General features: G+C 44.2%; 1 long non-coding RNA gene across 2 annotated transcripts in view; it reads left to right on the plus strand.

Annotated features, from left to right (window-relative positions):
• Nucleotides 1-1753, plus strand: part of LOC132377390 (uncharacterized) — a 2184-nt gene extending 431 nt beyond the window's left edge. The window contains exons 1-2 of one of the 2 annotated variants that reach the window (XR_009506622.1): nucleotides 1-341; nucleotides 1275-1753. The exon at nucleotides 1-341 is cut by the window's left edge and continues 431 nt beyond it. This is a non-coding gene — a long non-coding RNA (uncharacterized LOC132377390). The remainder of the gene's footprint in view (nucleotides 342-1274) is intronic. The other variant, XR_009506623.1, reaches the window with a different exon arrangement.
• Nucleotides 1754-13964: the final 12211 nt, after the last annotated feature.

Consider the following 13964-nt stretch of genomic DNA (forward strand, 5'->3'; position numbering starts at 1 on the left):
TTGCGGTCACATCATCTGCTCCTGGATGAGACAGCGTTGCATCTTCTTCCACCATTTACATTTCAAACTGACGCCTGCCTGCTGTGGATTCATTATTCAGGAATGCTGGTCACTTGCTCCCATCTCACGTAAAAAGTCCAATCCTTTTTAATCCGAATCTTCTCTCCCCGAGTCCTTGTGTAGTTTTCGAAATGAAATGCTGTGAATTCCTTTTGAGCCCCTGGAAGCGCTGCATCACTTCCTCGTTTGCAGAGAATGCCTGCCTGGACGACCCGTTCCCAGGAGTGGAAGCCACCTGCCTCTGACCTTGGCCGGCACCCCTGTGGGAGCTCCACTTTTAAGTAAGTAAATAAAGGGGTTGGGAAGCCTGCAGGGTCTTTCCTCTCTTTATGGATGGAATCATGAGACATAGTAGAAGGACACGGGCTTTGGAATTTAAGAGAATTTGGGGCACCTCCCCTGGCTCCGGCACTTATTTGCTGATTTGTGTGAGACACTGCATGAGTTATGGACTCTGTGAGCTCGACTTTCCTCATCTCTACAATGGGTAGGAATGTGGACGGGCGGCAGGATGTTGGGGGGATGCATGAGGACATCTCCACTGACATGATCTGAGTGTGGACGGTGAGGTCCCCGGTGCACCAAGGATTTAGTCTGGACCCTCCGTGCAAATAAGGCAGCTGGCACCAAATCAACCCTCAAGAAGAGTTAGAAGGTTTTTTATGCTCTTACCTTTACCCTGCATAAGATTCTTCCCAATACTGACATGGGCCATAGGAGGACTAAAAGAAGCCCCAGCTCTCGGAGGTGCTGACCTCAGCTTTGTCCTTCCAACTTTTGGATTCCAGATCTAACGCTTATGAGTTGTGTGATTTTAGAAAAATTATTTCATTTTTCCGAGCCTCAGTTTCCTCATCTGCAAAACAGTCCCAATTAAACCTACCTCAGGGGGAGTTTAGCAAAAAAAATTAAATGCTAACATAGTAAACTCCTGGCACATAGTGGGCACCCAACAAACAATTCTGCTTTCTTAACATCATGATATGAATGTCTGTTCATAAATAAGCTCTGATCAATTCTCTCTAAAAAAAAAAACAAGGAAGATTCAGATTTTTCTATTTTGTTACCCAAAGTATTATTAGACTTTAAAGAAAACAGGGCATAGCCTTCATCCCATAAGACTGAATTGACTGTTTTTTTGGCAAGAAAAAAGGCATAAACACAACTGACATCAATTTTCTGTGCATATTGCATCTTGTCTCCCTGTTTTACAGTTTTCGAAAACCGGAAGTCCATCTGTCTCTAAAGACCTTTCTAGTTTCTAGAAGAGAAAACACTGCCTAGATGTGGTCGTGCCGCTTAATCTGGCTGACTTAAAGGCGCCTCGCACATTCTCCTTCTGCTGCCATGTGTGGCCGGGATGCTGATTTATGACCGCCTCTGCCCTGGCAGGTTAACCCCAACATGGGTCCCCTGCCCTGTTCATTTTATCACGATCTGTCCCCTGGCTCTTCAGCGCTGAAATCACAGCAGAGGCAAGCCCGCGGCTTGGTGCACGTTGCTTGTTTATGCCCACGTGGAAAGAACAGCCAGATGTCCTGGACACCAGAGCACTTCCCTCTGCAGTGTTCATACAATCCTGCATCAGTCCGAGAGCTACCCATCCATCGAGCCCGTTACCTGGACAGCACACTGTATTCCTTGATGGAGAGGCTTGTGTTTGAAAACAGTAAAATCTTGACTTATTTTTCCAGTCCTGGCTTTCTTGGTCCCCCTTTTCTCTTTAGTTCTAAACAATACACTTCCTATTTCAGTGCAAATGTCCCCTTATTCTGGAAGAGGCAGACTCCCATACTTTTTGGCCATTTGTAGCATCTACCACTTGGACCGTAGAAAAAGAACAGAAGAAGGAATTGCATCTATTTTCCATCTTTAATGAACAAGCCATCAAATTACCAAAGTAAGACAGATCTAATTCGAATTTCAAGGAATTTCTGGGTCCACAGAGGGGCAGGAAGGTGATGTGTCGGCCAGGGGTCTGTCTTGGGTGGGGTTAGCTCTTCCTGTGGGAGCTTGGCCTCCACCCTGAGGTCAGCAGGCTTGAGGCAGGAGGCAGGTAGAGTGGAGGGGGCGCCCTGGGAAACCCCTGCAGATCTCTTCCCCCCGGGGGGGGCATTGCAGCTCCCCAGGCCCATCTGTACGGCTGCCCCTGGGCCGGGTCTCAGGTGCAGCCCCAATCTCCGTACACACGTCGGGTGATTCCCTTATAGAAGTGTGGTTGGCAGCTTTCCTTCATTTGAAACACCAAGAACAATATCTTCCATGGCTACTTTCTACAAGGCGTTATGAAGAGTAAAATGCAATAGTACCTGTTAAGGCTGGTGAAAGAAGAAAACAGCATAAAGGTATAGGTGTTAAAAAATTCCTGCCAACTAAATAATAGATGAGTTGGAATCCCTGGGCCACACTCTGGGTGCCGGGCAGCGGTAGTCACGGGGGTGGGGGGCTGACCCCTGTCCGGTGACCTCCCGTCAGTCACGGAGGATAGCGGCCTCTGGACCCGCTGTGTGCTGAGTGCCACCTGGCTGCAGCTGTTCCCTGCCCTCTCCCCCATTCTCCTTTGCCAGCCCCGGTGGCAGCATCATTTGTGTCAGCTGTCCTATCTCCCAGACCCGGTGTCTGGGGCGGAGCAGCGCGTGAATGTGCAGGCTGGGTCCTTCCCCCCTCCCAACCCCCGGCCCGCATCTCTCTGGATGGCTACAGAGAAGTGAATCTGTACCTTCAGGTGAGAGAGAGGGTGTGATGCCCCGGGGGGCTGGTGATGAGAAAGCCCTGCCTCCCACCCCCACTGCAGGCCTCGGGGTCTTGGTGAGTTCACTGTCCCCAAAGCAGTGGGACACACATCTTCAGCTGTGGCTATTGCTAACAATTTTGAAGATGGTTGTAATGAAAACACCTCTCCACACTGTACACGTCTGGTGCACACGTCCACCGTAGGTGGAAGCTGGAGAGATGCTCAGTGCCTTCCACATCTGGTCTTCCCTCCTTCCTGAGCACAGGGCAAGACTCAAGCAGCCCTGAAAGTAGTTGGCGGCCATGTGACTGGCACTGCCCAGTGGGCTGTGTGCGAAGAGACGGGACATTTTTGGTCGGAGGCAGTTAAGAGCTTTCCGTGCTCTCTCTTCTCTGGGAGCCATGTCTTGACATCATAGCATCGAACGATGGGAGGAGCCTGGATCCTGGGGACACCAGGTGGGTGAGGACCCTGCTGATCTGCATCGGACTTTGCAGACACGAGATACAAACTCCTGTTAGGTGACAGGTACTGAATAGAATAGAAACACCAACAGACAGAATAGCCCCTGCTATTTTGGCCTTTATTTGTTACAGTAGCAGAACATAGTATGTCCCAACAAATACAGATAATATGGAATTTATAGAGATTTTGCTCAGCTCTGCCACTGAGATGCTCCTGGGTGTCAAATAGATTCCAAAGGTTTGATAGTCAGGAATTAGAAGAAAGAAAGGCTTTTCTGTATCCTTTATGTATTTCTGTTTGTTTGTTTTTATTTCTTAAGTGGTCATCATTTCAAAGAGACTAGGTGATCGGGTGACAGTACCGAATAGAAACACAAACAGACAGAATTGGAGAGAAGAGTTTGGAAGGGTGGTTTCCAAACCCCAGTCTCCCGCCGAGACTCTGCTTGCCTAATTGATACACTGCTCTGGAACAATTCTGTCCACCTGACACAGGTGTCCCAGAGGTTAGTGGAAAGGAGAGTCTGATGCTGAATCCATGTGCTACCACCCACCTTTCTCAGCAGCCGAGAGTCCAGGCTCTGCTTCCAGCAGGAATCGCCAAACAAGCCAATTAAACACATACTGCAGCAACAAGGAGCCCCCCCGGTCACCCTGTGTCCATTCTGGTCAGGTCTGCGATCTGCTCTGAATGTTGGCAAAGCAGGACTGCTGGTTGCAGGGGCAGGAGAGGGCAAGGCAGCTCCAAGGATGTCAGGGTAGCAGAGAGTTCACGTATTTGCTCTTGGGAGCTTAAAGAGTGCCTAATACAGCGCCCGATCAAGCGCTAAGTGAATATTTATTGATTAAACGGTGACTATGAGTTAAGAATGGACATGCCGGTTGGTAGTGGAGATTGTTCTTTAGAAGCTCCTGCTGGCTACGGAGAAAAAGCATGTGCAACACCGTCTTCTCAGCACACCTCACCCCCTGGCACCAAGAACACCAAGGTCTGGGACGGCTCAGCCTACATACCTGGCGTGGGACTCCCCAGGGCGACCCACATTTGATTCTCTATCCTGTATTCTCTTTCTAGCCACAGAGAAGCACTGGCTGCATCTGAAGGGCCTTCACCCCAGCGATGAATCTAAACTGCCGGTGAAAAACACCTGGGCATCCTACTCACGTGTGCCACCTGTGCTGCTTCTAGAAAACCCCTTGGATAGAGACTGAGGCACCAAAGGAACGGCGGGATAGAAGAGGATGCACTTCGTTAAGAAGGAAACCGCTTTCTAACGTGCCGGACAAAGAGCCGGGGGTTCTGTCTAGCTAAATGCCACCTTTCTAAGCTGACTTTTGGAATTTCATCTTCAAAGAAGGAGAGGACCATCCAGAGCTGACACTTCTCAGAGAGGGAAAGGCTTGCCTTGACCCCTCGACCAGGGGCTTCGGGCTCTGTCCGTGGGTTTGGTGACCTCGTCTTTAGCAGAAGAACGCTCACGGGACCTTGGGGCTAGGACACCAGTTTTCCAGGTGAGGTGGGCTGGAGATAAGACATTTGCTTGTCTTATTGAGAAAGGAGAGAGCAAATAAAGTCGTTCCCGTTTTTCCTTCCCGGGAAGATCCCCAGTAGCTTGACTCTGAAGGCCAGCAGCCTGTGTGTGAGTCTGTGACCCTTGAGAATTTCCCCTTCCTCTGTCATATCTTGCGATGGCCATATTTGCCGCTGTGTGACTTCCTATCAGCTTTTGAAATGGTTGACTAGAAACTAAAGTTATTCTGGCATTGGCTGTGTGGTCTCAGGAGTCGCACAGCGTGTTTTCCTCCAGATGTATGTTGGGAGGAGATTGGCAGCGCGCTCTGCGGTGAGAAAGGAGCCCTGGAGTGGGAGTGCAAAGATGTCGTAGGCTGGGGCGAGCCCTCCACCTCTGCAAACCTCATTCTCAGCAACCACAGAGAAGACGCTTCCAACTGCTGGATCCACTAAGTCCTAAGAGACGGTGTTCCAGAAGAGAAAAACGTGCATTTGTCCACTCTTCCGCCATGATTTTGTAGACTACTTTGAGAGAGTTCTGAATTCACCCAGTAATTGCACTACCTTCATTTCATATGAAGACACAGCTTCAATAACTTAACTGTGAGACCTGCACACTGGCTGGCTTCCAGCCTTCTCCTAACAAAGTAGAGTAATTAATCCAGAAAATTACTGTCAAGCCTCCGTATCACAAAGCAAAGGAGCAAGGTTGGAAATTCTCTGCGAAATCCGGTTTTTGTACAACAGATATGGTTAATTTGAGAGACCTCAGTGGAATATTTTCATTAAGGATTTCAGTAACTATTATATTTAGATAGTGCTGGTCGGGTAGAAATCTATTAAAATTATAAAGCGTTTGTCAATTTACCAATGGGAAGGATAAGCATCATTCTAGGCTTTTTTTTTTTTTTTCTTGCTAGACCCATAGCAATTAGAGGAATCATATCATGACGCTTGGCCTATAAAATCAGCCAATCTCAGCCCAAAAGTAGTTGAGAATCAAACCATTAAAACCATCCCCAAATCAAACAGAGGCTTACTGGAACGTAATCTGTTAATACAGCACATTTATGAAATAAAATAGACAGGATATAAAATTTCCATGTACAAAATCCCTCAGCAAGGACTTTTTTCTATGTATGTCTCCATTACCTTGATAAAACTGAGAGTTGACCAGCAGCTTGCTGAATTTAGAACTAATAGGGACAATTAGGTCCCAAGGGTACATTCTCATAACTCCTTTACTCAGTCTAGATTCACAATTTTAGATTTTTCTTTTAGATTTTAATGTTTATGGTCCTTAAGGGAGGCTGAGTACTGCCTTTTGACAGAGGAATCTGAAAGAACTACAATTCTAGATTCTATAAATTTTTCTTGACCAGACACGTGTCTTAGTTTTACCTTTGATCAGTGTTTCATTGGTCAACCTCTTTTGATGGAATACACATTTTATTGAAAGGTCAATCCCCCAAATTTGTGTTATTGAGGTATTTTTCATATGTTCAAATTATGGATGGCTTAGTTTATATACGTTATCCCCAAATGAAAATTCTGGCATTCTCATTATCCTGCTCACAGAGCAAGCCTTTATAGCTTCCCCAGCACATGTGAAAAACAAATTTTATGAGGATCCAAGACCAGCCAGGAAACTTTAACAAAGACTAGATTTTAGAACAGCAAACTTTAGTTGTGCAAAGGACATTGGGTTGGAAGGTATCCTGATCTACCTAATTCTATTTATGAAACTGCATATGTGCTTTGAAACTCCATTTAGATCCAGCTCCTTCGGCTGGAGATGGAAACCATATGTGTGTCTAAGGCCCGTATGTTTGGGCTTGGAGAGCCTTAGATTTTGTTTGGATTTCCAGCTCAGCATCATTTGCAGATTTGGAGGCATCTTGGGTACATCCTCGACCCTCTGTGTCATGCAGCAATATTTTTATTATCCAATATTCTTCTTCTGAGATGAATTCCATTTCCATATGTTTAGAATGGCGTGATCTTTCGTTCTTGAAAAGTTGTTCTTAGTGAAACAAAGATTTGCGGTACATAGGTGGAAAAGTCAGGCTCACAATCTTACACTTGGGTAAAATAGCATGTTGTTTATTGTTTATTTGAATTCATGAGGTCTTCTTTCCTTGATTTCTTTTTGCTTTTGTGTAGGGTGGACTTCTGTTTCACATTCTTATACCCAAGAATTGTGGGTGTTCCCCGGTGGTTGGCCGCCCACTAAATCTATTTTCCCATTCTTTCATGGTGATAATCTAGTTGTAGGCGCTTGTGTGGTCTCTCGGTGCAGGGCTGTATTTCAAGCCTCAGGCCTGTGTTTAAGTTCTTGACAATGAAATGTGAGCAGAAGTGACAGGAGACATTTCTAGGTCGGTGTCCTAACACATAGCCTTTCTCTTTGGTTAATACTAAAACACAGAATAGCCTACAACCTGCTCTGAATGCGCAGGTGATGGCAATGTCCCAGGGGATGGGGAAGGAACCGAAGTCCCCTAATATCTGCAAGGAGCAGAGACGCCTGCCAGATCACCCCAGACTGCTGGATTGGGAAAAGAATATTAAAACAAAGAAATGTATATGTGTGTATAACCGAGTCACTTTGCTCTACAGCAGAGATTGGCCCAACATTGTAAATCAACTATACTTCAGGTAAAAAAAATATACCTGGGACTTCCCCAGTGGTCCAGTGGTAGAGAATCCATCTTCCAATGCAAGGGGACATGGGTTTGGTTCCTGGCTGGGGAAATAAGATCCCACATGCCATGGGGCAACTAAGCCCACGTGCCACAACTACTGAGCCCGCGCGCCTCAACTAGAGAGAAGCCCGCGCGCCGCATCTAGGCAGAGAACGAAAAATCCTGCATGCTGCAACGAAGATCCCACGTGCTGGGACGAAGTGAGAGAGCAGCATTGACATATACACACTACCAAATGTAAAATAGCTAGCTAGTGGGAAGCAGCTGCATAGCACAGGGAGATCAGCTCGGTGCTTTGTGACCACCTAGAGGGGTGGGATAGGGAGGGTGGGAGGGAGACGCAAGAGGGAGTTGATATGGGGACATATGTGTGCGTATAGCTGATTCACTTTGTTGTACAGCTAAAATAACATTGTAAAGCAATTATACTCCAATAAAGATGTTAAAAAAAAAAAAAGCATCCTAAAGAGACATGACAAATGTAAAAAAGTAAAAAGAAAAATCCCACATGCCACAATGAAGATCCCACATGCTGCAACTAAGACCCAATGCAGCCAAAAAAAAAAAAAAAAAAAAATATATATACATATATATATCTGAAAAAAAGCTTCTTTGTCCTTAAAATTAAGTTTTTACCCAAAAATAATGTGTAGGTGTCAGGGCTTGTTCATCATAATGAAAGGAAAAGAAATCCTTCTCTGTGTAGAACCAAGAGAGACTTGTGGGCTGTGCTGACACGGATGCAACAGGAAATCAAATATATTGATTCGTTCAGGAAAAAATGGCCACTCTGGTTATTTGGCTTCACTGTATTAGAGTCAGAAGGAATGTTTATTCAAAATAGGAAGTCTTTTTTCTTCTCCTTGTTGGTGGTCGTTTAAAACTTTACTCCATGAAAGTAAAAAATGAGATTAATGATGGAGGTCATAGTTGTTTAAAAGAGTCTTTTTAGTGAAAGTGTGAATAGGTACAAATGGAAAGTGAAGCACGTCAGATTTTCCTGCAAGAAGACGGTCAGGAGCTGCTCTCGCTGGACGCCTCTCCGGGGGGACAGGCAGGCACTGGGGGGCAGCCCCTGGGCTCTGGCAGGGGAAATCTCAGGGGGCCTGGGTCTGTGCTTTCACCTGGCCCAGCCCCAGTTCCCTGAACTGTAAAATGGCAATGGTGATACCCACCTCATTCATTTTTGTGCTTGACGGCTCATGTGAAATAGTATCTGTGTGTCATCTGACACAGCACTTGCTCCAGAAACAGGACTACGTTCTGGGGTTGATGGCACCTTCTCATAGGTTCCCTCTGGGGATCGAGGTTCCCTGGTGAGGGCTGTGGAAGCAGAGTCAAGATCATGACTCCGAGAATGAAGAAGATGCAACTGGACTTTGAGGTTATCCCTCTGATTTATCCAAGATTGGGAAGAACCAAGATGTGCTGAAGTTCTGAAAGATCTCAGAAAGTTCAGCTGTCTTTAAGCATAAAAGAAAAAAGTATGCTATCTATTTTGGCATTTTTCACGTTATTATTTCAGGATTTTTATTTGACTCTGTGCATCGTATTTGATTGACACAATGTAGTCCAAGGAAACATTTGAATAAACAAATGCATTGTTCAGTGGGACTGTCAGTAGTGCCTGTATGATATCCATATGGTATTGAATATTGAAAAAAAAAACACTCTTTGGGTGTTTTATAGACAGATTCCAGATGTCTTTTTTTCGCATTGTGGAGTTTAATAAAATGGAGCAGTGGAGGACTTTATGCAGAGCCTGGGAAGTAGTTAGAAACAATAAATCATGTAAACTCGGATGGTCAAGACAGTGACGGCTGTGACGAAATTTCTAGTTTCTAGTCCACGTCCTTTGGTTTTGAAGACAAATTATCATGACTAGACTTGTATCTGTCTTAGAGCTGCCTTAGGTGTGGTTTTCAATCACAGTCTCTAGTCTATATGAAAATTTGGGGATCACACATCTGGCCTGAATGATGTCAGGTGTGGTTTTAGGAAATCAGCTGATCAAGAAGATTTGACAGTAGTTGAAATGAACATCCTCAGAACATAGTGGGCTCAATAATTGATTTTGGCAGTTAAATGATCAAGGTGGAAAAGTACATGATTGACTTACTACAGTGATCAGACTATATTAAAAACTCAAGCAAAATGAATGGATGGCAGCAGGGCCCAGGGTGTTGGTTGTAGGCAGGTATTTTTACTTCTGTGGCTTGTTGTTTTCATGACTATATGTGTGACATGGTTGTGTTTGTATACAAAAATAAATAGTTGAAGCAATTATTCATAGAAGCCAAATTCCCACTCTTTACCTATCACCTGAGTAATGTACATTAATATTCAGATTATTCAATAAAAATTGAACAGAATTATCTGAGTACAGAAATGAGTATATGAATTTGCAAATCTGTAAGTATGAACAGTCTAGCCTGAGATGGATTTATTCATTTGATAGGACTAAGGTAAGCTTTGTAGATTTGTCATCCATGGAGCAATTTGTTTCTGTGGCTCTGTGGCCACCAACTGTATCCAAAACTTGACCAACCATCTACGTACACGTCATTTGGCTGCAAGGAAGAATGGGAGAGAGGGAGAGAGAAAGGTGACATCAGCGATAACACCTCTGTTATCATTCTGTGTAAGACCACTCAAGTTATATGCCCTTCTGATGCACGTCAAGATGCCGTGATCGTATTTGAAGGATACACCTCTCAGGTTTTCTCCTACATTTCAGGCTGCCTCTTCTGAGTCTCTTCATCTCTGAAATGTGGGATTTCCTCATGATATCTTTTGGGCCATCACAATTTTTTCACTAGACTCCTGTCCTAGGAAATCTCATCCCTTCCTGTGGTTTTTGTTTCACTTATATTCCAGATCTGCTCCTTTCAGTGTAGGGCTTTCTGGTAAAATTCAGATGCATCTTCAGATTCCTTTATTTATTAAGATCTCCATTTGAATGTCTCACGCTCCCTCAAATCCAAAATGTCTAAATCTATCTTTATCACTTCTTCTTCTCCTCTCTCTTCTAAATCCACACTTTCGACAATGCTCCCTCTCTGGCCCTTTTCTCAACTCCCCACACTCACTCACTCACTCACTCAATCAGTCACGTGTCAGTCAGATCCCCATCTCCCCTGAGATCACTTTATTTCAGGCCACCGTCATTTCCCACTTGGCCTTTCCTTCAGATTTCCCATGTCTCCTCTTGCGGGAGGATTCATGCAGTTCTCCTGCCCATACTTTTCCTCCATAGTATTTATCTTGGTTTGTAATCCTAAACTTGCGTGACTAAGTGGTGCTTATCTCTTTCTGTAAATGTGAGCTCCACGAGAGCAGTCACTGGGCTCATTTTGGTTTCCATCGTCTGGTTATCTGGTGTAGAATAGAAGTTAAGTTCATATTTGTTGAAGGAATAATGGAATCAATCTGGCTTCTTGCTACAGCTTAATCACCATCTCTCTCTTGGGTCTTGCTCTTCTTGACCCCATTTGGCATTTTGCAAAACAGAATGAACTTTGAAAGCGCATCTAAGCTTGCCCTGTCCCTACGAATCATCCTTCAATGAATGACAGAGTCTGAACCTCTCCTGGTTTGGTCCCCACCAGTGTCTCCAGTTTCACTTTTATTTTTGCTGCTTGCCTCTTTCCCATCTAACCCTCCTAGTTTTGCTAACTTCTCTGCATCCTCCAGATCTCAACTGAAGTGTCACCTGCCAGGAGTCTTTTTGTGAATTTCCAAATGCTTCACAACCTGTTTTGCGCCTCTACCGTAATTTGCATGTGCCCCAGCACATTGAAGGATAACCGTGATTTGTTACATGTCTGTCTCCCCACTGGACGCTTGAGGGTAGAGTCCAGTGCCTGGGAAAGAGTAGATGGATGTCTGGCTCATAGCTACAGGATGCACGGTGCTTGGGTGGCCCAGGGCTCTGTCTCAGAGGGATGCTGAGTTAGGCTAGTATAGACTTGTGGCTGCCTTGGGTCAGTGGGTCCTGGAAAGGTTCTCTCAACCTAACTGGATTCTCCTTATCCTGCTAGGACCCCACTTAATAATTAATAAGACAGGGTGAGGAGTGAAGGAAAGTAATCAGTACACAAGGAGGAAGGGGAGTGAGGGTGGAGCCCAGATAAAAATATACAGCAACAGCGCAGGAGACTGTGATAAAGAGGCAGGTGAGTTATTACCTATTAGAGTCTGGGTGATTTGTGACCCAAATTGTCTCACGTGAGAGCACTGCTGTGTGACAGAGTTCCCCAACTTTGTGTTACAAGGATGTGATTGCGATACGGAAGTGGCAAAATTCTTTGGTACATTTGGGAATATGGATCTTGATTCCATTATTTTAATTCTTAATTCTAATTCTGGCAAATCACGGAACGGCCCGTTGCCTCTGTTCCTTCGTTTTCTCAGATGGGCTTAATTCGACTTGGGTTTGTGGCAATAACTTGCCCTTTTGGTTCTCAGGTTAATTTTCAGAAAAGCTCAAGGTTGTTTAATGTTTAAAAATTTAAAGTTACAGGCAGCAGAACTCCTGTTTTCACTTCTTCGTAACTTACAGAAAATTGTGCCACTTAAATGACACTTCCATGCTTAGTCACAGACGAAACTAAAACAGTTTTTAGGAAATTAAGAATTTGCTCATTTCAGAGACTTCTCAGTTACATTGAAGAGAGTGTGTGATTTATGAATAACATTTCAGGGTTTTTCTGGTTATTAGTGAATCAAAACACCAAAATCTAAAAACCCAGAAGGGACTTCCCTGGTGGTCCAGTGGGTAAGACTCTGCTCTCCCAATGAAGGGGGACTGGATTCGATCCCTGGTCAGGGAACTAGATCTCACATGCATGTTGCAACTAAGAAACCCACACGCTGCAACTAAGACACCTGCATACCACAACTAAGACTTGGTGCAGCCTAAATAAATAAATAAACATATTTTTTAAAAGCCCGGAAATATGTAGTTATAAAGGTAAGAGGTTTTAAAGACAAAGACAATTAAAAAAGAAGAAAACGGTGTTAATCTACCACTTGATAATTACTGAGTAAATCTTAATTTCCTATGTACTGTAGACCCATATTCCTCCCCAGGGAGGCTAGATCAATATTTAATTGTAAGGAGTACACTGAAACCAATAAAAGATAGCGTAAAATTATGTTCACTTTAGTTCAAGTCAACAGACATTTCTTTTAAAAATAAGTATATTATCTTTTAAAATAAATATGGTATACATTTAAGGTATACAACATGGTAATTTGGTTTACGTAGTGAAATGATTACTGCAGTCAAGTATCAGCTTACATAGTTACCATTTTTTGTGGATGTATGTGACGGGGGCGGGGGGGTGGCCCTGAAATCTACTCCGTTAGCAAATTTCCAGCATTTAATACAGTATTGACTGTAGTCATCATGCTGCACGTCAAATCTCTAGCCTTCCTCATCCTACGTACCCTACAGCTTTATACCCTTTGACCAGCATCTCCCCTCACCTCCCCACCCCTGGTAACCATGGTTCTACTTTCCACCTCTATGTATTTGACTTTTTAAGATTTCACATACAAATGAGATTGTGAAGTTTTTTTCTTTCTGTGTCTGGCTTATTTCAATCAGCATTATGTCTTTTGGGTGCATTCATGTTGGTGCAAATGACAGAATCTTCTTTTTCAAGGCTGAATAGTATTCCATTGTATAGCTATTCCACAATTTCTTTATCCATTCATCTGTCAACGGACATTTGGGTTGTTTCCATGTCTTGGCTATTGTGAATAATGCTGCCATGAATATGGGGGTGCAGATCTCTCTTTGAGGTACTGATTTCATTTCCTTTGGGTTTATTCCCAGAAGAGGGATTTCTGGATCATATGGCAGTTCTGTTTCTAGTTTTTTGAGGAACTTCCCACTGTTTTGCATAGTGGCTGCACCAAATTACATTCCCACCCACAATATACAAGGATTCCTTGTATTTTGTATCTTCCTCCACAACCTCCGGAACACTTTTTATCTTTTTTTTTTTTTTTATAATAGCCATACTAATATGTGTGAGGTGATATCTCATTATGGTTTTGATTTAATTCAGCAGACATTTCTGGAGCTCCTACTCTCTGCCAGATACTGAGATAGTTACCAGGGATGAAAAGGTGGCCATAATTTATCTTTGCTTTTGAGAATCTCTGAGTCTCCCGGGTGAGAGACTGTGACTTGATTTCCTTTGGCTGCTGTAACAAATTTCCATAAACTTGGTTGTTTTCTTAAAACAGCACACATTTTTTATCTTATAGCTCTGACAGTGTGTCTGACATGGGTCTCACAGGCTTAACAGCAGGAGTCAGAGGGCCGTGTACCTTCTGGATGCTTCAGGGGAGACCCCATTCTTTGCCTTTCCGGCTTCTAGAGGTGCCTGCAGCCCTTGGCTCCTGGCTGCATCACTCTGGCCTCCGTTTCTGTCCTCTCCTCTCCTCTTCTGACTCTGATCCTCTGCTTCCCTCTT

This window comes from Balaenoptera ricei, chromosome 13 (genome assembly GCF_028023285.1).
Source record: "Balaenoptera ricei isolate mBalRic1 chromosome 13, mBalRic1.hap2, whole genome shotgun sequence".
Lineage (NCBI taxonomy): Eukaryota > Metazoa > Chordata > Mammalia > Artiodactyla > Balaenopteridae > Balaenoptera > Balaenoptera ricei.